A 26,686-nucleotide genomic window follows, 5' to 3' on the forward strand; every position below is an offset into this window, starting at 1 on the left:
GCAGCAACTGAAATGCTTATTTATACACACATTGTAAGAAAGATTCTAACTAAAGTCTAAAAAACATATTTTTTTTTCCAAAAAGTTTCTATGTACATTTCAAGTCTCCAGCATCATGCCTAGAATTCTTTTTTTTCTTTCTCTTTTCTTTTTTTCCTTGAGGTTCTCACAGGGGAAGAAAAGAGGGAAAATGAGATTTCATCAGAGGACAGTTCTGACCTAGAAAGAGGGAAAGAAGACCTTTAACATAAAGAACATCTGAGACAGATGTTTAAAAAGGGAGGTGAGGGGATATTACTACATTATTTTGCCTCATGTGGATGTAAAGAAAAAGTTACCAAGTTTTTTGTTGCTTGAACAAGGACAAGGATTTTCTTATAAGGCTCTGAAAGGTTTTATAGTTGAAAAGTAATGTGAAAAACAATAACTTCTGGCACTAAATGATTGTTATAAGGCTCACCACCTTCAATAAAAAGATGCTTCTGTTCAATTTCCAGTCACATCAAATTCTCATTATATGCAGCTAAATCCCATCTCTCCATGAGCCAGACTGTATCAGAAGTAGCAGCTTTATGCATTAAGTTTTGTAACACACACTTACGTGCCATATATCCCAGGTCACAAAGCAAATTCTATGACTTTTTCCCCTTGGTGAATGACAGGCTTGGATGCTAAGCTTCAGTGAGGCCACAAACAGGGAAGCACTGTGACCAAGGTGTCCTCAAAAATAAGAAAGAAATTATGTTGCTTCTTGGAAACAGAAATGTCCAGTTCCCAAGTGTTTGCATAAAATCCATTTTTGTGTTGAAGAAAAAAAATTAAAGACTGCTGAGAGTTTAATTCAGAATCCATGAGGAGGAAAATTAGAGAAGCAATAAGGCCAAAAAGAAAAAAAGTCCCTAGGGTAGAAAACTCAAAAGCCTACTTCATAATTTCCATGCCCATCTTGTGCCTCATGTTATTTGCAAATATCAGATATTGCTAGATTTCCTTCTAAGGTCTGGTGAGAAAATGAAATTAAATGCCAATAAAGTTAAAGTTCCCAGACTAACCATGGAAATCAGGACAGGAAGGCACAGACTCTAATAATGAATGCTAGGGTTCAGAACACGAGTTCTAAATCAGAGCGTAACCCACCTTACCAGTGAAGAGGCCAACAGACTTGACCTTGGATGGCTTTGCCCTTTAAGGAAAGCTCTTTTTAACAGTGAAGAACCCCTCTCGTAGGCAGAAGGATGAATATCACTTTCAAAACAGAAAATAGGTCAACTGATATGACAGAATGAAAGCTAGGTATTGTCAATTTTTTAAGGCAGTAAAGCTGAAAATGAAAGGTAACATTCAAGGATACAAGGACGGTATGTTTTCTGATTGGCAGCATGTCCATTCTCAGAGTCTGTAGTTTGCTGTGCCTGGGAATGTTGGCTTCATTTGAAGACTTAACCAAATCCAAGTAATTAACTGAATGGTACATGCCTATTTATATTGCTCATGAATAGATGCAAAGGGTACTCTGGAACAGGCTAATTGAACAGAAATTAGGTGACAGAGCTAGAAAAGAAACAGTAACATTTGGCAATGGAATGGTTTGAAGATAAAATGAAATAAGGGTATTTACAAGGTGAGAGCGATGGTAGTGATAAAATATTAGAATCCAGTTTAAAGTTACATTATAAATGACAATTATGAATTTATATACATTAGACCCATGCAGTAGATTGCAAAAATGGTCATAATACTTTGTAGTGCCTCCGATCAAGAAGTGAAGTCTATTTGCTCCTCATAGATTTGGGCTGGTGTTGTCATTTGCTTTGGCTAGTAAGAAGTGGCAAAAAATGATTTTGTGCCAGTTCTGAGAATAATACTCAAAATAACTTCCAGTTTTTCTTCCCACCTCCTTCTCCCATTCTCTCTCTGTCTCTCTCCTAGAACCCTCTGTCTCCATCTGAATATGCCTCAAGCCTGGTCAGTCTAGCCTTCTACAAGATGAAGGAGTCATTGCAAATTGTCACTGCTCCAGCCAAAAATCAGCCAGCCAAAGCCACCTGAAGCAAAGCCACCTAGCTGGCCAGCAGCTGACCACACACTGGTGAGTAGCCCAAATTGTATCAGCAGAAGAACTGCCCGATTGATCCCAGACCAAACTGTCAGCCCACAGAATTATAAGCTAAATAAGTTGTTATTTTAAGCCTCAAAGTTTTGTGGTGATGTTATGCAATAAAAATAATGGATAGAATCCATACATTCTAAGAAGCTTCACGTAAGTCTATTATTAACTCAATTTGTCAAACCTTTATTGAGTATTAACTACGTGCCAGGCATGATGACAGAGCTCAGTAGTAATACATTCAGGAGACAGACCTGTATGTCGCATAGTCTGCACGGAGGCCAGGAAGGCTTGCAGCAGACGATATCTGAGTGAAGACTTTTAATATATTTATGAGTGAGCTGGGTGAAGTCAGCAGGGAAAAGTATTTTAGTTAGAGAGAATGGTAAATATATACAGAAGTTAAACAGCAAGGTATAAGCAGGAAGGTACAGAAATCTATATTAACAGAATGTAAAGTTTTAGTTGGGGAATCCAGGAAATGAGGCTAGAGAAGTTAGTGAGAATCACACCATGGAAGGCTTTGGATGCTCTCATAAATACCTTGAAATGATCGACGTAGGCCTAGGCAAGTAGTTCTCAAACATTAAAGCACATGAAAATCATCTGGTGGTGTTAAGAATAGAAATTTCTAGGCCTCTTTCACCCATAAATTCTGATTCAGTAACTGTGATGGAGGCCAGACTTCGGGCTTCAGATTTTTTAATTTCACATTTTTAATACGTAATCCGGGAGGCGGGGGGGTAGTCTGATAAAGATTGTTCATTGACCACACTTTAAAAAAAATCACTAGGCAACGGGAGGTCTCCTGAAGTGATTTTACGAAGAGAGTGACTTGAGCACTCTCTATATTATTTTCAGGTTGTTATTTAAGACTGAGTTTTCTGGCTGTTGTCTGGTAGGTAACTTAAAGGCACATAGTGAAAGACTCAAGAATGAGAGAATCAGACAGTGGTAGTACGGCTGGGGACCAACGTATGAAATCTTTAGGAGGTTAGGTTGCCAGAGAATTTTGCTGATCGGAGGAACAGAAGATGGGGGGGAAGGGAAATGTCAAGGATGACACCCAGATTACATGAGATTGGAGATATCTTAAAAATACCCAGAAAGATTGCTGTCCACGTTAGAGGTACTGATTTAGGAATCATCAGTATATAGGTGTAAACCAAACTGTGGGAACTGGGGAGAGTTCCCAAGAGAGTGAATAGAGTGAGAAGGGATGAGACCCATGACAGAGCCCAGAGGTCATCAACACTTAAAGGACACATAAGAGACAAAGGGCAGCTTCGGAGGCTGTGAAGAACTACCACAGAATTAAGAGAAACGCATGGCTACGCTGACATTTATAGTCCCAGTAGCGACGAACCAGCCCTGTCCCAAGGCAATCTGCTATGTATGCTCACCCTACTTAAAAACTAAAAAAGCGACGGTCAATGTCTCTTGTGATCATTGCTGTCTTGTTTCACTAGTTTTGGGCACAGAAGACTGAACAGAGTGGTTTGAGGAGTTAAAGTATAAATGTGAAAACAATCTATGACAACCCTTTTAAGAAAATGTAGAGTATGCCGAAAATCATAAATAAGAATGTAAAAAAGAAAGAACTACCTAATGCACTTTGGTGAACAACCTTGCTGGGTCTCTTGCCCATATATAATTTTAAATAAATAGGATATTTGATTTAAACTTTATTATTAAATATTAATGTAATACATATGATATGTAATAAAAATGTCTCTTTTTCACTCAGCAGTATTGTCAGCCTGCATATTAATAATCTATATCAGGGCTAGGAAACACTTCCTAGAAAGGGCCAGATAATAAATATTTTAGCCTTTGTGAGCCATATAGTCCCAGTTGTAGTCACTCAACTCTTGTCTCTGCACTGTAGCATGCAAACAGCCTTACACAATATGCAAATGGATGGACACAAATGATCTGGCCCATAGGCTATAGTTAGCCAAATGTTGATCTATATCATAATTTTTAATAACTTCATATTGCTTATGGCTGTACCATAAATTACTTAGCCAACCTCACTTCAAGAAATGTATCCCAAGGAGATTTTCAACTGTTTGAAGATGTTTGTACCAAATATATTTAATATAGCCTTATATATTTTCATGGAAAAATAGAAACAATGTAAATGTTCATCAAAAGGAGATTAATTAGGGGTGCCTGGGTGTCTCGGTTGGGCATCTGATTCTTGATTTCTGCTCAGGTCATGATCTCAGGGTCCTGGGATCAAGCCCCACATTGGGCTCCACGCTCAGCGAGGAGTCTGCTTGTCTCTCTCTCCCTCTGCCCCTCCCCCCTGCCCATGCTCTCTCTCTCTCTCTCTCAAATAAATAAATCTTTTTAAAAAAGAGATTAGATAACTTTTGGTATACATAGTAATTAATTTCAAAATTCCTAAATGGTAAAGTTATTTCTAAATTATCTTGTCCCTCACTCCGATCAGTTTCTTTAGTTGCAGAGACCTGAATCATTTTTAAGTTTTTATTTTAATTCCAGTTAGTTAACATACAGTGTTATATTAGTTGCATGTGTACAATATAGTGATTCAACACTTCCATACATCACCCATTGCTCATCACAAGTGTACTTCCTAATCCCCATCACCTAATTTACCCCCCAAACCCTCCCATCTTGTAACCATCAGTTTGTTCTCTATAGTTAAGAGTCTGTTTCTTGTTCTCTCTCTCTCTCTCCCTTTGCTTGTTTGTTTTGTTTCTCTAATTCCACACAAGTGAAATCATGTGGTATTTGTTTTCCTCTGACTGACTTATTTTGCTTAGCATTATATTCTCTACTCCATCCATGTCGTTACAAATGGCAAGATTTCATTCTTTTTTGTGACTGAATGATATTCCATTATATATATACTTGTTTATATATGGACACTCTTGGCTATTATAAATAATGTTGCTATAAATACAGGGGTGCATGTGTCCCTTTGAAATAGTGTTTTCGTATTACTTGGGTAAATACTCAGTAGTGCAATTGCTGGATCATAGGGTACTTCTATTTCTAACTTTTTGAGGAAACTCCATACTGTTTTCCAGAGTAGCTGCACCAGTTTGCATTCCCACCAACAGTGCAAGAGGGTACCCCTTTCTCCACATCCTCACCAACACCTGTTGTTTCTTGTGTTGTTGATTTTAGCCATTCTGACAACTGTGGGGTGATATTCAAAATCAATTATAGGTGGATGATCATGTTATTTTGACTTGACCATGACAGGAAGATCAGTATGTATAGAATTATAATACAAAATACAATATTATTTAACCTATAAAATTTACTCAAATTTCTTCAAATGTCCCACTAATGTTCTCTTTCAGTCCAGGACCCAAAGCAAAAATCACACTTTACATTTAGTTGTATTTCCTTAGCTTCCTTTAATATGGAACTTGTCCTCAATCATTCTTTGTTTTTCATGACCTTGAGAATTCTCAAGAGTACTAGTATTGTGATACCCCAATGCCAGTGAGTCCACCTAGCGTCCAAATCTTGGTTTCTAAATAGTATCCTCTAATACCAGAAAACTGTGAGTCCTTAGAGAAATAGCTGGTTGTAAGGATTAGGGCAGGGAAAGTACAAGATGAGCCTGAAATATCTTGCGTTGTCAGAAAATATGGAAGTGCTTTAAAAAGCGGGGAAGGATGGGCACATTTAAAAAAGATATAGGAGCCAACCTGAAGGGAAATCTCAAAGGCCAAATCTGGAAAAATTGAACAACAAAATAAATAATGATTGCGATAGATTATAATCCAAGGAATTCATTTGTCCATACAGATATAAATAATGAATGAACAAATCAATGGACAAATATAGAAAAGCATAAACTTTCCCTTAACATAAATTTCTAACTAGTATCTGTAGATTAAGGAATGATTGCAATAGAAAATCACCATTTGGCAAACACCACAGTAATAATTGTTTCAGGCAGGAATCATCAGTGGATGCTAAAATTAGTGGTGACAGTGTGATAAATAACAAGATACTTAAGTACTCTCAAATTATGTCCTCATAAGATCCTTACTGTGCACAAAGAAATATAGTAACTTTGCAGTGGAGAAACCCAGCAGAAATCACCTTCACCAAGTTACCATTTTTAGTAATGGAACAAATCAACATCAAATGACTTCTGATATGATATGCTGAGAAGGTCACAATCTTAGTTTCTCGTATCTTTGCCAAAAATGCAAAACCTGAATTTAAATATGAGGAAACATCAGAGAAAATGTATTGATTGTCAGAGCCTAGTCGACCTAGGGTACACTCATGTGTTAGATGCACTTTCAGTTTGGCCTTCATTCTGTTCACAAAGAAATCCATTTAAAGAGGTTTAAGGAAAAAATTACAGGATGAGAGCCATTTCTCAAGAAGATTAAACTGGCAGCAGATAATAAGACACAAAATCAAGGGTAAAAATAAAAGCTATAGAAGGCATTTATGCCTGTTAGGAATCTGATACATTATTTCAAGTGCACTGTCATAATAATCTCCACGAGGGTAATGGCCACAGAAATGGAGGAGAGTAAGCTGAGAAATGATATGAAGAAGACTCAGAATGATTTTTCTACTCATTGAATGTGAAGGGGCTGCAGAAGCAGTGAAAGGAAGATTCCTGTTTACTACATTGAGCAGGTAGCAGGAAAGGTCAGTCTCCAGAATGGGAAAGAGAATGATTGCATTTTCCATTAAGAAACAGAGCTTGAAAAGAACATGTAACTTGCAGTGCTAAAAGGCCAGTAAGAAGCAGAACCAGTACTTAAACCCAAATCTTCTAAGTTTAGAAATTTCTATGGACTAAGAGAGAAAGATAGAAAGAGAGAGAGAGAGAAAGAGAGATTTCTATGGCCTATATAAAGTTCAGTGTATATTGAGACTCCCCAAGGGATTAATAAGAATTGCAAGCTTCTGCAACTGTCAATTTCTAAGTGCACAAACAGCTATATGTGCAAAATTATAAGCAACTCATAAAAAGTGTAAAAGAATAGGGGAAGTTCCCCTTTTATCTCTGAGTTCCATTGGGGCTTATCTAGCAGTAAGGTCCATGTTCCTTAGTTTCAATAAGAGCCGCCCAGGGCTTTCAACAGTTAGCTGATTGACTGTCAGAGCCTAGTCAACCTCAGAGCTCACTGGCTCCGGTGCTGTCATTTTATGGGTATCTGATCCTGCACATTCAAATATGTATATATAGGTTAGATGGAAAAGACATTGGTGTAAGTAATTTAATTTGTACTAGGTCTCTCAGCCTCTGTTAAGAGCAGATGGGAACTGGAGTTTTAGGTTTCAATTCCCTATATAAATTGGCAACACTGTTGCATCCTGAATAACTACATGAAAAAAAAGAGTATCATCCTTTGAATACATTTGAATCTACATACAGCAACATGACCGAGATCAGCGCTGAGGGTGGGCAGAGGACCCCATCGCTCAACCCACTGGGTTCTAAGGCACAGCTTAGCCTCAAAGAGAAATAAGAGCAGGCAGAAGTTGCTGATCATGACTACTTGTCCTTTTTCCGGCCATTCGCTCCTGGTAGTAAGGAGAGGTGGTGGTAAGCCCAAAATCTGTCCCTCCAGCCTTCCCTTAAAGGGAGATGATGAGGCTAAAAGCAGAGTACTCTTATTCCTGGTAGAAAGGGTAAAACGAATGAGAAAAATCTCTTCATTCTAGCTAATGCATTCAGAGGTTGAATGAATGAATATATGCTGAAATAAGTAAGTTGATTCTCATTAAATATAGTTTTTTTCTAATTCCTAGTACCTGTAAAAACAGTGAAATAAATTCATGCACATTGGGCAAAGTATACATAAAAAGGTGTATCCCTTACATTACCACAGTGCTTGTCTTAAATTACCACAGACAAAGTAATCATTTTTAAATTCTTCTCTAACCACAGTTCATTACATACTCTAAGGAAGGTTTGTCATTATTCCTGTTTATTTATTTATGCTCCTGAAAAGGAATAAAAAAAAAATTCTAATTCGGGGGTACTCTCAAATCATACTCTACCTTCTTGCAATTAAAACACAAATTTACTTAAGACGCTGCTTGCCTAAAACAACCATGTTTTCAAAATAGACACTTCATGAAATTTGTTAGTAACAGTTGAATGCTTAGGAACAGAGCAGAGCTTCAATTAAAGGATTACAGTTCCGGAGCTAAAACAGGAGTCTGTATGCTCAAGGCCAAGCTTTCTTTCCTACACTCATCACCTCTGATTTTAATTTGGTTTTGATTTTTTTTTCCCTTTCCTTTTTCTTTTCTTTTTCTATTTACTGTTGGATAGACATATAGATTATAGGGGAAAGAGCAGTCTGATCTTACCAAGAAAGTTGTTTTTCTCAAGTTGTTTCTTTCATTTTCAAGTCGGTTCCCAGCTCAGCCTTACTTTGCACGATCTGAACCTTCATTACTTCTGGTGACTCACCAAGGTCCAAAGTCTGCCCCAGCACTACCTGAATGCTTGAATCATGCAGGAGTCAGCCTGCTTACGGGAAACTCTTCCAGTTTCCTTCACATAAAAACAGGATTTAGAAATGTCTAAGCAATAACTAAATGAAGAATAAAGAAAGGACGTGCCCTTTGGACTTCAGCGCTGTCATCATCATTTCCTTTCTCCCTCTCCTTCACATCATGTAAATTTCTAAGTGTCCCAAAGAAGTTGATGAAAACTGGGCACTTCATGTATTTTTCCAAAAATACTCAGAAGTGACAACTCTCAAAATACAATGGTTTCTTTCCCATTACTGACACATTAAGAGCAAAAGAAATACATTAATAATCTTGTTAGGTAATCATAGATATACTTAACAGCTACTGAGGATATTATTTGATAGGACATACTTCAATATATAATTCAGCACTATTGAGGTACTGAGGCAGAATTGCTTCTCAGTTGGAAAAAGTATCAAATAGATACTTTTGAACTTCTCAGTAGGTAATAATCCAGTAAGTCTGGGAAACATTTTATAGGCATATGGAACAAATTATTTTGGTAATTGCAAAAGGATTATTAATACTTACAGGTCAGTAGTCCTGACCTTTTCAAATGTAACTGTTTTGCAGAAAATATAAGCTAAAAATAAACTAAATTGTTGTGATTTTCTCCTAAAAAGTTTTAGATGAATGAGATAGCAAATTATTGAATTATTTAAACATATCACCCACATTTTAGTCTGTATATGCATATGAATAGGAAAGAGTATTTTCGAATTACACAGGACTGTACACACATATACATTCTGTTTCTCTGTCTAATAAATTCTAGATGGCCACTGGAGGGCCAGATGGAAAGGGAAAACTACATGGTCTTCCTTTATTCATCTCTATTTTGACCTTATATTTGGAAAAACTGAAGGATAATTCTGGCCAGTGTTTGTTCAATTCTATAGCCATCTGGAACAGACAATATCAATTTCATAGCAATGCCATAACCATTTATTCCCATCACAGCAGGGCCGCTTGCCTGATGAAAACATAATTGGAAAAAAGCCCTTCTTATGTGGCATTGTAAACTATCTGCCATATTCAGGTTTTATAATATGTGGCAAACTCAAAAAGAAAAGAGTAGAAACAGAAGTTTCTGGGACAACATCAGCATCCAAGAAGTACAAAGAGATCATAGTATCAGGGAAAGGTACACAATTATAAGCAGCAAATGAACATGCAAAAGTACCTAACACTGCAAATGAACATGGGTTATTATTGCTTTATACATATTCCTCTGTATGGTTTATTTCCAACCCACCAAGGAGTGATTTATTTATTTTTGTTTATCAACAGCCACATAGTGCTGTGTGCTAAATCTGTTCTAAGTGCTTTATAAATATTAAATCTTTCAAATTGCATAACCTTATAATGTGAGCATGCCTATTTTACAGATAGAAACAAAGAAAAAGAGCCAGGATCGAAACTCAGGCGATCTATAATAAGATCTCTGTTCTTAACACTACGTTATGCTGGTGATGGTCTTCTTTCTTACTAAACAGTCATAAAAACTTCTCCAAAATATGGTTAAATCTTTAAAAGTGAGGATTATATTTTAAGATTGAATTCAAAGTTAGCACTAAGATCCACATTTACACCCTGGTATTCTGTAGTTCAAGAAATATGTACTTTCTTTCCTGCAAAGCTTTTATATAAAACATAGGTGGACATAAAAGAAAAGATGAAGGATGTTTATCACTGATAAAGAATACAGTAATTAGATCCACTAAAAATATATATACATTTAACAAATACTGCCTCTCATACATAAATTTTCTGTATATAGGAAATATATAGGTAGGAAAATAAAATAAGCTTATTTTTCTTCCCTCTGCCTACAAAATATGATTTATTGTTTTGGATGAGTATCTAGGTTCAGAAAGCAGTAAAACCCTCCTATTCAAAAAAGTTTGTGCCTCCCTATAGAGAACTACAGTATATATTAAAGAAACCAAATCATCTTTCAGTGTCCATGAAAGAACAGGAAACAAAACAAAACAAAACAAAATTGCTCCTTTATGTACTTTGTTTCATACCAAATAATGAACTGATTTTCAGTGACATTAATAATATGTCCTCTTGCTAAACGAGTACATCCCAGGGGTCCCAGACTTTTTTTTTTTCTCTTTTAAAAGAAAATCCCTGAAAACTCATTTTAGGGAGCCTAGGTGGCTCAGTTTATTAGGCATACAACTCTTGATTTCAGTTCAAGTCATGATCTCCGGGATCTGGAAGCAAGCCCCAAGTTGGGCTCCGTGCTCAGCAGGGAGTCTGCTTGGGATTCTCTCTTCCCTCTCCCTCTTGCCCTACCCCCCACTCACATGAGCAAGCACTCTCTCTCTCAAATAAATAAATAAATCTTTAAAAAAAAAATCCCTGAATACTCATTTGAAAATTAACTTAGAGCCCTCGTCACACCTGTTCCTTTATCCACTGAAAATTTTCAATGCATTATGAAAATTAATTATGAAATATTTTACTGCATTTTTTAAATTAGGAAGTAATAGGACTAACATTGCTCAAAGTGTTATAATTTGGGGAAAGGGATAAAATACAAACTGAAATTTTGGTAAGCATAATTTCCAGCCAATTTGAATGGGGGGAAGACTCAGCACCCTACAATTGCCTACACGCTCCATGAAAGCAACATCTGCCTTGATTCTGGACTTGGCAGGAAACCTAACACCTAGAAGATGCTCTATGGTTAAAGCCATTTTAAATTCTATTTAAAGGAAGAAGAAAATAAGATGTATTAGCAATTTTTAAGCAATATAAGGCATTTCAACATTTTTGCACATTAGTGCTTTTACACACCTCAGATGAACCCTTGATCACAGATTTCAGCACCTGTAGCATACATGTAGTACTTGTGACCTGCTAATGAGCTGTATGTCCTTCTCCCTCATGTCAGGCCTCTTTTCTCTTTCCTACATCTTATCACACACCCACCCCTGAAGGAAGACATACCCTCTTCCAACCTATAAGAACCCAAAGTCCCTCATCAGATATTCTCTCTTATTCTAAAGTTGTATCTTATGATTACCTTCCTATTTTTCTACCTGGCTCCCACTAAAATTTTTCTTTGCACTAGTTCTGCCCCACCTGCCCAAAGATTTGCAGAAGTCCTCACTCAATCCTTCACTGTCTCGCAGAAATGGGAGAGTGCAAAGTGGGGAAAAAGGTGGAGGGGAAAAGAAGGAGAAGCCTTGGTACCCCCAGCTGGAGGGCTTATACAACCAGAAAAGCTTCAAATCCACCCAGCTCCAATCTTCCTCATTTTTTTCCTTTTCTTTGTCCCTGATTGTTCATCTGGATCCCGTATCTTGACATCTCACCCACACCCATCTGGCTAACCTGAGCAATATTTGAGTTGGTTATGTAAATAAGATAGCTAACTATTATTCACATGTACTAGCTAACATTTATGTTTAAAGTAGGCCAATAATGATTATATATACTCATAAACACCTAAGAATCTTTGTTGTAAGTTTTTTAATAACAATACTCCATTCTTATCACATGCTCAGTCTTTATAAATTCTTCCATAAATAGCATAACTATGCCCTTGCAATAAAAAAAGATAGTTTCAGACCGTTCTAGAGATTGAAAACATCAGCCCAAAAATGAAAAAAATTTATTAACAGCCACGGAATTAAATAAAATAATACTTTGACGGTCTTGGCAAGGGGATGGCAGACAGTAAATTAGAATCAGATTATTCTGGAAGTAAGGAGAACACCAGTTAACTAAAGAAAACATAGACCTATATTTTAGCCAAATGGTATTTTTAAAGGCTATGGTGGTAAAGAGTGCTTAATCGTGCCTGATACATAGAAAACATTCAGTAAAAATTCAGTAATTGAATAAATGAGTGAATGGATGAATTAATTGCTTTTCTGGGTTATACCAGGACTATCAAACTAAATTAAGAAATATTTAGCCATTTTCTACATTCTTCATTTATCTATCATTGCTTCAGAAATAGCTAATGATAAAAAATTTCGTCATCTTTGAGTGCCAGTAGTAGGCCCCTTTAATTTTATCTTCTGTCTTCAAAGCTCTTCCTGTCTTTGATGATTGCCTGTCATACTGTCCTGTTGTTGAATTCAATTAGATCGAAAAAGTGTATCACTGGCTCCCATAAAACTATACCATTCTGCTCAATGCTGGAGTTGGAAGGAAACGATGCTGCCTCAATTACTGAGAGGCGCTGGGGCATGAGCACATATGCGTCTCCAGGGAAGGTCTGAGGGCCAGGTATACCTGTGCAGACAAGCTCTGGAGTGTCTCCACTCCTGAAGGTTCCTTCAGTAAGAAGTGAGAAATTAACGCTAACGCTGTGATGCAATGGGGCACTCAGTCTCTTAGCCATCCTGAGAAGTTGGTGGGAAGTTGGAAAGACCCTAAAATACAACACTGCTTCTCACAACCACACTATATTCTGGCAAAAGCACAAGTCAGTGACAAATCTGCATGTGATTATCATTTACAGCAGAGGACTCTCTCTGCTCTTCTACTTGTAGGATTAGAATGGATACAGAGAAATTAGCAAGGATTTAGTGATTCAGGATTTTTTAAAGTAAGGAAATTTTTATCCGGGTGAGAATATTCCAACTCCCCCTCTTATTAACTCTGAATTTAGACTAGATTCTTCCTTTCCCTTTACCTGTACTTGTTTTTTCTCCATTATAAAATGTGAGGGAATAATACTTACCTTCCAGTTTGGTGAGTCCTGTGGTTGGCACTTAGTAAATATTCATTGAAAGGATGATAAGCATAAATAGGTATTCAATAAATGTAAATAAATATATATTTACATAATATTATATAATTATATTGTATAATTATGTATTATATATAATATATTACATATTATATGACACATATTGTTGTATTATACATTATATAATTATTATACATTATATAATATATAAATCACATAAATTTATATAAATAAATATATAATTTAATAAATATATAGGTTATATAATATATAAATATATAATTATATAATGTATAAATAATACAAATTAATACAAATTATTTACAGAGTATATTATATGTAATATATTTATGTTTGCTTATATACGCTTATATGTATTTTGAAGAATTACAGTGGCAAGGAGGACAGATGGTTTTGGGTAAGTTACACAAGATGTAGCTTTCCATACCCCACAATGGTCTCCATCTATTGCAATCTTTACCCAAAGACTCCCAGTTCCTACAGGAGGAAGAGAAATGGAAATACTAACCCCAATACCCAGTCTTCTGTCAGTTGGTTTTTTGCCCCTTTTACTGTTCTCTGTATCCTCTCGCTTTGTACAGTGGAGAACTAGAACTACATATTTACATGCTAGTGACTAAAAGTGGGGAGAGGTACCCCTGGGGATGTCCAGCCAAGCACATATGTAAAAACCTGAAGAATAGTTAATTGTTGTATCAGGGCAGAGTGGTATATGCCAACCCACAGAGAGCTTTCAGGAGGATGGGGATTCAGAAATGGCTTCTATGGTCAATTTAGTATGTCCTTCTGAACAACTTTCAGTATGACCTAAGCTCTTGGGACATATATCATATCCATTATCTTTATTGATAAAAAATATTCCTCTTGTATCTTCTTGCTTGAAACTTCTGCCACTCAGTTTCTTCCTTCTTTTAACAAACTTTTCCCTCTCTTTCATGCCCAAGGCCCTACATCCATTTATGGCTTGTCTCTGGCAACGATAGGCAGCAATTCTTTGTTCCTCAAGACAGTATAGCAAAAAGTGGAGAATATTGTTCCTGAGGTAGACCATCATGATACTTCAGCCTGAAGATAAAAACTCTAAAAATCAGTCATACACTTGGCTAGAGAAGGGTAATCTTCACCAGCTTGTTTCTCAACCTTATTATGCTAAAAAAAAAAAAAAAAAAAGAATGTCACCCTCTCACTCTTAAATTCCAATTGTGAAAAATTTCCAACTAGGGGTGCCTGGGTGGCTCAGTCAGATAAGTGTTGAACTCTTGATTTCAGCTCAGGTCATGCTCTCAGGGTCGTGAGTTGGAACCCTGTGTCCGGCTCCATGTCAGCGGGGAGTCTGCTTGAGATTCTCTCTCTCCCTCTTCCTCTCTCTCTGCTCCTCCCCCCACTCAGGCATGCATGCTCTCTCTCTCTCTCTCTCTCTCTCAAATAAATAAATACATAAATAAAAAATCTCCAACTATTACCTTTGACTTGGATCATATTAGTGTGGTGAAAACGAGGCAAGTGTATGGTGGAGAATTTAACACACCATCATAGATTCCTTGGGCTAAATCACATGTCTATCAAGTTTAGCTCGAGAACAGCCACAAATGATTTCTGAATACAGGCTCTCATGTTGGATCAGTGCCATCGCTACCTGTTTTCTTGACTTTAATCTCCTCCTCATCAAACCCATCTTGAATTATACTGACAATTTGCATTCTCCAATTTTCTCATGTCTTTCTACTTAGAACTTGTTGGCTATGCATGTATCTATTTATTTGCCTAGAATTCTACAATTTACAAAATACCTTTATATGTATAATTTCAATTGATTATTTTAAACAGGTAGGGAAAGTGGTATTATCCCTATCTTACAGGTGACTAAAATTCAGAGATATTAGGAGACATGACTGAGATTATAAGACTAAAAGGTGCCATAGCTAAACTTCTAACTTAAACCATTTAACTGTTGGACTTCATCAATGCCAAATGCCTTAGTATGACATTTAAGAGATTATAAAAATCTGAACTCATCCACTTCCAACATTAGATCTACCTGTTCACAGCTAACCTTTCTGGTCTTCTCACTGTCCCCCAACTTCATCTGGAGAGCTGGTTCTCTCCCTGTACTCTTTATTTCCCAGCCTGGAATATTCTTCAGCCTTCTTATTTTCTGTTTCCTGACCTAGACTCTGCTAGCCTTTCATCTACTTAAGATCCAGTTCATATCCCACCTTTCCTCCAAGCTTTTCCACTTGCCACCAGCCTAGTATGGTCTCTCTTCCATGAGAACACTGTGTGGTTATTTTTCATCTCTTATGTGGACATTATGAGCAGGCCCTCTTGACATTAAATGCTGTCTTTCAGCCTTACCCTGGCTGGATAAAGTTACTTGAAGCTTAGAGAATGAGAGTATGCCCTGAGATACCATGTTCTCCTGTCATCTTCTGTCGTACTGTCACTGGGGACAGAAAATCACCAACTTATCAAGAGAGTACTTTTCAAAAATTGTCAGGATTCAACTCAAATATCCTCTCTTTGATAAAGGCTTCCCTGACTCTTTTAGAATTCAGCAAGCTTTCCCATATCCTCACAGTAACTAGTACATGCTTCTCATTTAGCACTTAACATGCTGTTAATTTTTTTGTTTGTTTATACAACAATGCCCTACTTTCAGTTGCATAGCTCTGTGGACATAAGGAAAGTGACATTCATTGTGACCCACTATGGCACTGACTCCAAATAGGCAGACTGCATTGAATATTACATGGCTGGCTGGCTGGCTGGCTGGCTGGCTGAATGAATGAATGAACAAATGAATGAATAAAAATGTAGATTTAGTAGCAACTGGAATACAGACTCTCTTAATGACAGTTAGCTAGCACTGAGAGCCTCAGGCTATCCAACAAAAGCCTTGTTAATCCTTAATTTGGCTGAAATAACTTTCAACTCTGATAGGGGTCACAGGAAGAGAAATTTACTGTGGAATATGGTTTCCCTTAGGAAGTGTTAGCCACATTATTTTGGCTCTCCATTCAGCCCCAAATCCCATTTCACCCATAGTTTAGCAGAATCATGATGAGAGGCCAAACAAAAGGGAAAAAAAAAAAAAAAGAAAGACAAGGAAAAAAGGGAGAACAAGAGTTCCTAATGGACAGAAACAATAGATGGATTCACTCAAGGAGAAAATCAAAACAAGAACTATAGCAACTTTTTAAAAAAACTGTAGAGGATTTTGAAGACCTACTCTATTTAACAGATGAGACTACTGGGGCCCAGAGTGGGTTGTGAGATGACCAAGATTAAATAACTAAACCAAAGTTTTCAACCAACCATCTACTTTCTCCACCATACCTCAGTGTCTTTCTGATGTTTCTATTGCTGCTATATTATGAATTTAAAAGTTCCACAGTAACAAATAATGACATAAACATATAATGATAACATAAGCATCCCTGAGTTCCTATTTCCTCATTGAGAAGGCAGAATGATCAGAATAGCCAAAGCACAGAGCCTTTGTCAGTATTAAGTGAAATAGTGAGTGTACAATGCTTAGGCCAGAGATGGCATATTGAAAACACTCAATAAGTATTACTATGATTAGCAACTATCATCTACCTCAGACACATGCCTACTTCAATGTAGATCTTCCTGGAAAATCTGGCCTGAAAACAGAACTAGTACAAACATGACGTATTTGATACTTGTCACAAAAATGAAGCTTATGATAACTGTGCTCTACCATTACACCCTTGACCTTGTGGTTACTACTATGTATATTACCTGCCTAATTGCTCAAATAATTCAAAGTGCTGGATGAAAAATTATATATTGCATGTACCCAAGTTACATTTAAGAGACTGAATCCCTGACTGTGCCCTTTCATGGCTGTTACAAATCCAGAGTTGTAGGGTAGGCACTCTAATGCTTTTTAACTAGGCTGGATATCATTTGTGGTTTCCCAATAGTCTACATGTAACACAACTACATTTACACTCAATATCCAGGTGGGACTAATTTGTTTACCTAACAAATATTTATTGAGCTTCTAATATGCACCAGGCACTTACTTGGTGCTGAAGCTATAGCAGTGAGCAAAGCAAGCAAGAATTCCTCACCTATTAGAACTACATTCTAGTGGAAGAATGATCCAGAAGAGTAAAAGGCAGAATAAAAGTGTTTATTCTTTGGAAATGTTATCTCCTAAGCCCAAAGTTAAGCTGCTCTTACACTGGAAATAGATTTTTATAAAAAGCTGTCTTTTACCTTGACATTATGCAACCTATCAAGTAAGATCTTAGGCATGGATTTCTATATTATGACCAATTGTTTTCCCTGATATGCCTCCAACTTCCTTATTTGCACAAGGGAAACCAAATAAGAATAATATATCAAAAGATAAAATAGAGAAAAATCTATTGGCAATGAGGATAATAGTTATAGATAAGTTAAAGCAGAAATACCAAAACCTTAAAAAGAATTCATAAATCAGGGGTGCCTGTGTGGCTCAGTGGTTAAGCGTCTGCCTTCGGCTCAGGTCATGATCCCAGGGTCCTGGAATCGAGCCCTGCATCGGGCTCCCTGCTCAGCGGGAAGCCTCCTTCTCCTTCTCCCACTCCCCCTGCTTGTGTTCCCTCTCTATAGCTGTCTATCTGTCAGATAAATAAAATCTTAAAAAAAAAAAAAAAGAATTCATAAATCATGTCACCAAGGGAAAGAAAGACATAAAAGTCACTTTTAGGACCATTCACCCAATCTCTACCATCCTCATCATCCTTTCTCACTCTGGTGGTTCAACCTAAGCCTTTTAAACCAAAAGCAGCATCTGTAGTTTGTGATCACACTCAAGAGTTTGCACTGCAACATATCACTTCCTTTCTCCACAACTGCTACAATGGAATCGAGTCCAAACCCAGAATTTTAAATACAAGAACAGTTCAAATGTAACAGAAAAAAACTGCCTGAGCATTGGCAGAACATGCTATATTTTCTGTTGTAAGATTCATGCTATTTGTAAGTATTTTATTTAAAAAGACATAAAGAAATGATTTATAATAAGAATAATAATGGAAAAGGCCAATCAGGTTCAAGGCCCTATTCTACTCTACACACACAAAAAAGCAAACTCAGTTCTAGAATGGGTACTAATATTACGCCCATTTTACAGATAAGGAAAGGTAGTACTGAAGACTAACATAACTTGCCCAAGTTCAGATGACTAGTAAATGTCAGCGCTGGGACTCATACATCGACAGTCTGCTGCTGACTATCCATGTCAAACTATCTTTCTTAATACAGTCAGCTCCATCTTAACCCATGACTCCAGGAATTACTTTCTGCTCCCTCTTCTTATTTGTGCTTCCCCTGACAGACAGAAAAGCTCTTGTAGGACAGGAATTAGGTTATGTGATTTTACACTGTCCACAGAGATTAGAATAGAGTTAGACATAAAAGCAACCTGCAACAAACAACTTAAAATCCCCAAATTTTGCTTTGTTCATGTATAAAAGGGATTTCTAATCCTGGCTCTTTCAGTACCATGGCTATTTATAATGAGGTCTATTATAAATGGTATTATAAATATGAAAATGTTTTGTGAACCAAACATGAAAATGTAGAAGAAATGTTGTCTATAAGATAGTAATAACTTTAATTTTTCTCTTAAGTACCTATCCAAAATTAACTTCTACTCTCCCTGGGCTTTCCAAACACAATTTCTGAACTTCTACTATAACATTTATCTCATTTGGCCTCAATTTGAGCTAGCTCACAAGAGTTGATTGTTATATTTTCAGGAAATTTGCTAGCTATTAAACATAGCCACTATTTTTTAAAAGTATGCTATGTAAAATTATAATTTAATAAATTATATTAGAAACAAAAATAGAATACTCAGAACTCATTACTCCTAATTAATTTAGGACATTTTACTATTTGTGCTCATAGAGAGCAATTGTATCTATACGGTAGAAAAGCCATATATTGAGCTACAGAGCACCTCTTCCCAACTTTGCAGTCAGGGAGCTCATGTTAGTACCTGAAATTGGCCATGATAGGAGCATTTTCACCATGAATATCAGAGAGCCCTACAAATCAAGACTGAACTTGCTGCTTTATTGATTATCTAGACTTAAAGAAATAACGGGTAATATGCTAATCATGCAAATTAAACTTAAAAGTGTTTAGTAGCCTAAAAAATGGCAACATCATAGATAATCATAGGTTGGTATGGGCAAAAGAATTGTGCAAAAATCAATGAAAGCATTATTTGAGAATCAATGGCTATATGGAATTTAATAATATAGTGCAGATTTTATTATTTTTAAATTATGTGCCACCTTTACATCTGTAAGATATTTAATATATGTATGCATTTGTATATATTTATGCATATAATCACATACACTATATATACTATATAGACACACACACAGATATGTGTGTGGGGCCCGTGAGCAGCCATTTGTTAGCCTTTTACCAAAATGCTACTGTTTGGAATAGATAGAAAAATACTAGTGTGGGAACAGAGAGAGAGAAGAAAAGGAGAAACTGCAATGGAGCATACAATGTGGCAATATAAATATACATCCTTTGGTGATTGAAGGTATGGAATGGGATGCTTAATCTAGTTGTAGACAAAAGAATGGTCAGGGAAAATATCCCAGAGGAAAGACCACCTGAGCTAGTTTTTATGAATGGACAAAAGCTAGCCAAGACAATGTTTGGGGAAAAACAAGTGCAAAGACACAGATGAGATAAGAGAATGTGTGCTTGTGTGAAAAACTAAAAATTGTTTAGAATACTTCTAGTGGAGCATGTATATAGAGGATAGTAAGAAATGTGTCCCTTTTTACTTCTCTTCATTGTTGACCAGCAGCTACATTTCACTTATCTGGTGTGTCCCAGAGTACATGAAACAGCTTTTTACATCATAGATACTCAATCAATACTCTAGGACTTGAGTAGCATATACTAAGTAACACTTGGTCAAGTGTTAATTAGTTATAATAATACAAATTGTTAAATAATACTTAGTGTTACAATACAATACAATACTTAGTGTTACAATAATACAAATTGCATTTAATACTTAGCTTTTATATTTTCTCATACTTTAATTTCCCACAAAAAAAGAAAGCAGAGTATATATGAAAAAAATGTGTTGTATATTTCTTAGCCCTATTTATCACTAACTAACTAGAAAGTCCTGCTATATTTTGAGGATACAAATAGCAACTTCACAAAAGTAACCATTTGAATTACTTATCTATAAACTAGCCAATGCACTGAATTTAAACAATTTTAACTACCCCATTATGGGAATGCTTGATTCATCTAATAGCCCTGCTTTTGGTCATTTTAGTTTAAATGACCAAATTACAGTCAAGGATAGCCAACTTTAAAATCCCCATAGAGACTCGTTTTTCCTCTGCACGTTGGAACACCAGGGATATACAAGAATTTATATTTAAAGATGTAAAACATGTAAATATAGACAGAGAACCATCAGTATAATAAAGCTTTCTCAGTACTTGGTGTACAGGAGGTCCAGTCAGAAGGCCAATGGTAGTCTCCACAGAAGCCATTCAAAGTAGTATTTATCTGAATGAAGCCATGTTTTGTCATTCCATGAAGAATAGATCTACCTCTCAGGAGCAGACTTATAACCACTAAGCTTATCAAACTGGTGTAAAGCAAAATGGCAATTTATTAATCTATGAGAACAGTAGTGGACACATGAACTAAAACAATAATTACAACATGACCAACCCAAATTTTTTTTAGTAAACAAATATCTATATGAGCAAAATAATATGCAGAATGTTTATTTACATATTTATAATAAGAAATCACTATCATATAAACTAGATTCTTTAACTTTGGTTTAAACAGTAAATTATTTCCGTATAAAGAAGCCTATTTTGGAAACCAAGTATGTTACTTATCTATTGCTGTGTAACAATATCACCATATCTTATCTGGGTCCTCTGTTTAGGGTGTGATAGGCTGCAATGAAGAAGTTAGCCAGGACTTTGGTTTCATGTGAAGCTTGACTGGGGAAGGATCTGTATCCAAGTTCACTCAAGTTGTTGGCAGAATTCAGTTTCTTGTGAAATTCAGTGCTGCAACTGAGGAGTGAGAACTTCATTGTTTTGGTGATAGTTGGCCAGAGGCTGCCCTTGGCTCCCAGAGGTCACCTGCACTTCCTTGTCATATGGGATTTTCCAACATAGATCATTAATATCTCAAAGCTAGCAAAAGAGACTCCAGCAAAATGAATGCTAAAATCTTAGGTAACAAATACATAATGTTACATAACATGCTGCATACATGCAATCATGTATATCCTATCACCTCTTCCATCTTCTATTGGTTAGAAACAAGCCATAAGAGTGTGAACACCAGCAGTTGGGGATCACAAGGGCCACCCAAAAGTGCGTTTGCCATGAAAAGAGACAGCCCAGTAAGAAACAAGAACAATGGATCTACAAAATAACCAAAAAGCAATTAACAAAATGGCAATAGTTGGTGGCGCCTGGGTGGCTCAGTCGTTAAGCGTCTGCCTTCGGCTCAGGTCATGATCCCGGAGTCCTGGGATCGAGCCCCGCATCGGGCTCCCTGCTCCGCGGGGAGCCTGCTTCTCCCTCTCCCACTCCCCCTGCTTGTGTTCCCTCTCTCGCTGTGTCTCTCTCTGTCAAATAAATAAATAAAATTTAAAAAAAAAAAAAAAAAAAAAAACAAAATGGCAATAGTAAGTCCTTACCTATCAATAATTACTTTAAATGTAATTGGATTAAATTCTCCAATAAAAAGACATGAAATGGCTGAATGGATAAAAATACAAGATCCAATCTTATGCTGCCTATGAGAGAAATACTTTAACCTTAAAGACATACTTAGACTGAAAATAAAGGGATGGAAAAAGATATTTCAAGTAAATGGTAACCAAAACAAACAAACAACAATACAAAAATGAAAGCAGGAGTAGCTAGGTCTCTGTCAGACAAAATAGACTTTATATTAAAAATGGTAAAAAGAGGGCCACTTCAGTGGCTCAGTCGGTTTAGCAATCGACTCTTGATTTCAGCTTAGGTCATGATCTCAGGTCATAAAATTGAGACCCATGTCAGGCTCCATGCTCTGCAGGGGGTCTGCTTGAGATTCTCTCTTTCCCTCTCTTTCTGCTTCCCCCCCACCCTGCCCTCTCTCTCTCTCTAAAATAAATAAATAAATCTTTTTTTAAAAAACAGTAAAAAGAGACAAAGAAGATCATTATATAATGATAAAATGGCTAATCCATCAAGGAGATATAATGACTATAAATATTTATGTACCCAACATTGGGTTTATTATCTAAATATATAAAGCAAAGGGGCGCCTGGGTGGCTCAGTCATTGGGCATCTGCCTTCGGCTCAGGTCATGATCCCAGGGTCCTGGGATCGAGCCCCACGTTGGGCTCCCTGCTCGGTAGGGGGCCTGCTTCTCCCTCTCCTACTCCCCCTGCTTGTGTTCCCTCTTATGCTGTGCCAGATAACTAAATAAAATCTTTATATATATATATAAATATAATCTTTATATATATATATAAATATAATCATTAATATAAATATATATATATATAAAACAAAAACAAAACAAAAAACCCCAAAACAGAAAATCAAAAAACAGAGCTAAAAGGAGAAATAAACGGCAATACAAGAACAGTTTGGGATTTTAATATCCCACTCTCAACAATGGGTAGATCATCCAGACAGAGAATCAATAAGGAAAAGAGTGGATTTGGACAACACTATAGACCAAATCGGCCTAACAGATATATACAGAATATTCTATCCAACAATAGTAGAATAGACATTCTTTGCAAGTACACATGGAGCATTTTCTAGGCTGGATGATATGTTAGGCCACAAAACAAGTGTTAACAAAATCAAGAAGATTAAAATTCTAGTATCTTCTCTGATCACAATAGCAGGAAACTAGAAATCAATAACAAGAAGAAAAAATGAAAAATTCACGAACAGATGGAAATTAAGCAACAATCTCCTGAAAAATCAGTGGATCAAAGAAGAAATTAAAAGGGAAATAAGGGGTCCATGGGTGGCTCAGTCAGTTAAACATCTGCCTTCGGTTAAGGTCATGATCCCAAGGTGCTGGAATCGAGTCCCATATCAGGCTCCTGGCTCAGTGGGGAACCTGCTTCTCCCTCTCCCTCTGACCCTCCCCCCCACTCATGCTCTCTCTCTCACTATCTCGCTCTCTCAAATAAATAAATAAAATCTTAAAACAAAGGGAAATAAAAAATTTTCTTGAGACAAATGAAAATGGAAACACAACATACCAGAACTTATGGGATATGGCAAAAACAGTTCTAAGAAAGAAGATTATAGCAATAAACATTTACACAATGAAGCAAGAAAGATCCCAAATCAACAACCTAATTCTATGCCTTAAGAGACTAAAAAAATAAAAACAAACTGAACCCGATGTTAGCAGAAGGAAGGATATAACAAAGGCTAGAACAGAAATAAATAAAATGGAGAACAGAAAAGTAATACATTGACAAAAGGAAAAATAGAAAAACAAAAGATTAACCAAACTAAAAGTTGGTTTCTGAAAAGATAAACAAAATTGGCAAATCCCTAGCTTGACTATCCAAGGGAAAAATGGAGGAGACCCAAATCAACAAAAGTATAAATGAAAGGAGACATTACAACTGATATCACAGAAATACAAAGGATCATAAAAGGCTACTATGAACAACAATATGCCAACAAAGTGGACAATTTAGAAAAAATGGAAAAATTCTTAGAAACATACAACCTACCAAGATTTAATCAGAAAGATATAGAAAATCTGAATAGTCCAATTACGAGTAAGGAGATTGAGTGAGTATTCAAAATTCTCTCAATGAAGAAAAACCTAGGACCAGATAGCTTCACTGGTGAATTTTACCAGCCATTTAAAGAATTTACACCAATCCTTCTCAAACTCTTCCAGAAAATGGAAGAGGAGGGAACACTCCCAAACTAATCTTACAAAGCCAGCATTATCCTGATACCAAAGCCAAAATAAGGACCCTACCAGAAAAGAAAACTACAGACTAATATCCCTGATAAACATAGATGCAGAAATTCTCAACAAAATACTAGCACACCAAATTCAGCAGCACATTAAAAAGGATCATTCACCATGATCAAGTGGGATTTATCCCTGAGATGCAAGGATGATTCAACATGTGTAAATCAATCAATGTGATATAGCATATTAATAAAATGAGAAAAAAGAATCATATGATCATCTTAATGCACAAAAGGCATTTGACAAAATTTGATGTTCACTTATGATAAAAAACACTTCACAAATTAGGCATAGAAGGAATATATCTCAACATTATAAAGGCCATATCTGACAAGCTCACAGTTAACATTATACTAAATGGTGAAAGTTTGAAAGCTTTTCCTCTAAGATCAGAACAAGAGAGGATGTATATTCTTATGACTCCTATTCAACTTGGTACTAGAAAGCCTAGCTATAGCAATCAGGCAAGATAAAGAAATAAAAGGAATAAAAAATAAATTAATTAGTTAAAAAAATCAGAATTGGAAAGGAAGAAATAAAATTTTCTGCATTTGCAGATGTCATGACTTTGTTATAACTTTTGTCACAACAAAAAACTGTTAGAACTAATCAATAAATTGATTTAAGTTGCAGGATACAAAATTAATATACAAAAATCAGTAACATTTCTATACATCAACAGTAAATTTTCTGGAAAAGAAATAAAGACATCAATCCTATTTACAATAGCATCGAAACCAAAACAAAACCAAAATACTTAGGAATAAATTTAACCAAAGGGGTGAAAGATCTTTATTCTGAAAAGTACAACATATTGATGAAAGAAATTGAAGAAGACACAATAAGTAGAAATGTATCCTGTTTAATGATTAGAAGAGTTAATATTGTTACAATTTCAATACTACCAAAAGCCATCTATAGATTCAATGTAATCTCTGTAAGATTCCAATGGCATTTTTTTACCCAAGTAGAAAAAAAATTCCTAAAATTTTAATGGAACCACAAAAGACCCTGAAAGAAATCCTGAGAAAGAAGAACAAAGCAGAAGGCATCACATTTCCTGATTTCAAGCTACACTAGAAAGCCATAGAAGTTAAAGTTAAAAGAGCATGGTATAGGCATAAAAACAGACAAACCAGTGGAACAGGATCAAGAGCCCAGAAATAAACCCAAGCATATACAATCAACTAATATTTGACAAGAGATCCAAGAATACTCAATGAGGAAAATACATTCTCTTCTTTTTTCTTACCCATTTTTTTTTCTGAGTAAACTGGATAGTCACATGTAAAAAAGCAAAACTTGATCTCTATCTTATACCACTCACAAAAATTAACTCAAAATGGATTAAAGACTTAAATATAAGACATGAAGTTCCTAGAAAAAAACATAGAAAGAAAGCTCTTTGTTTTTATTATATGTGCTGCCGAAGCGAGCACAGAAAGAAAGCTCTTTGATATGGATCTTTGTAATGATTTTTTTAGAAATCACACCTAAAGCACAAGCAACAAAATCAAATATAAACAAAAGGTATTATATCAAACTAAAAGGCTTCTGCACAGCAAAAGAAACAATTAACAAACTGAAAAGACAACCTATAGACTGAGAAGAAATATTTGAAAACAATATATCTGATAAGGGGTTAATATCCAGAGTATATAAAGAACTCATACAACTCAATGGCAACAAACAAACAAACAAACCCCTAAATAATCCAATTAAAAATAGGCAAAGGACCTGAACGGACATTTTTCTAAAGAAAATACACAAATGGTCAACAGGTAAATAAAAAGAGGCTCAACATCACTTGGCATTAGGTAAATGCAAAGTAAAAATACAGTGAAATATCACATCATACCTGTTAGAATGGCCATCATCCAAAAGATAAGAGATAACAAATCCTGGCATGGATGTGAAGAGAAAGAACACTTGTGCACTGATGGTGAGATTGATACAGCTACTATGGGAAACAGTATGGAGGGTTCTTAAAAATTAAAAATAAAACTACCATTTGATCCAACAATACCTCTTCTAGGAATATATTCAGAGGAAACAAGATACTAGCTCAAAAAGATATCTGCACCCCCATGTTCATAGCAGTATTATTTACAATAACCAAGACATGGAAACAACCTAAGCATCCACTGATAGATAAATGGATAAAAAAGGTGTCATACAGGCACATCTCATTTTATTGTGCTTTGTCTGTGCTTTATTGAGCTTCCTAGATCATTGCACTTTTTACAAATTGAAGGTTTGTAGCAATCCTGCA

General features: G+C 36.0%; 1 protein-coding gene across 7 annotated transcripts in view; it reads right to left on the minus strand.

The window, feature by feature from the left end:
• The window catches only part of INPP4B (inositol polyphosphate-4-phosphatase type II B), a 797,414-nt gene that overhangs the window by 534,100 nt on the left and 236,628 nt on the right, over window positions 1-26,686 (minus strand). The window lies entirely within an intron of this gene.

Source organism: Phoca vitulina, unplaced genomic scaffold (genome assembly GCF_004348235.1).
Source record: "Phoca vitulina isolate PV1807 unplaced genomic scaffold, GSC_HSeal_1.0 scaffold14, whole genome shotgun sequence".
Classification (NCBI taxonomy): Eukaryota; Metazoa; Chordata; class Mammalia; order Carnivora; family Phocidae; genus Phoca; species Phoca vitulina.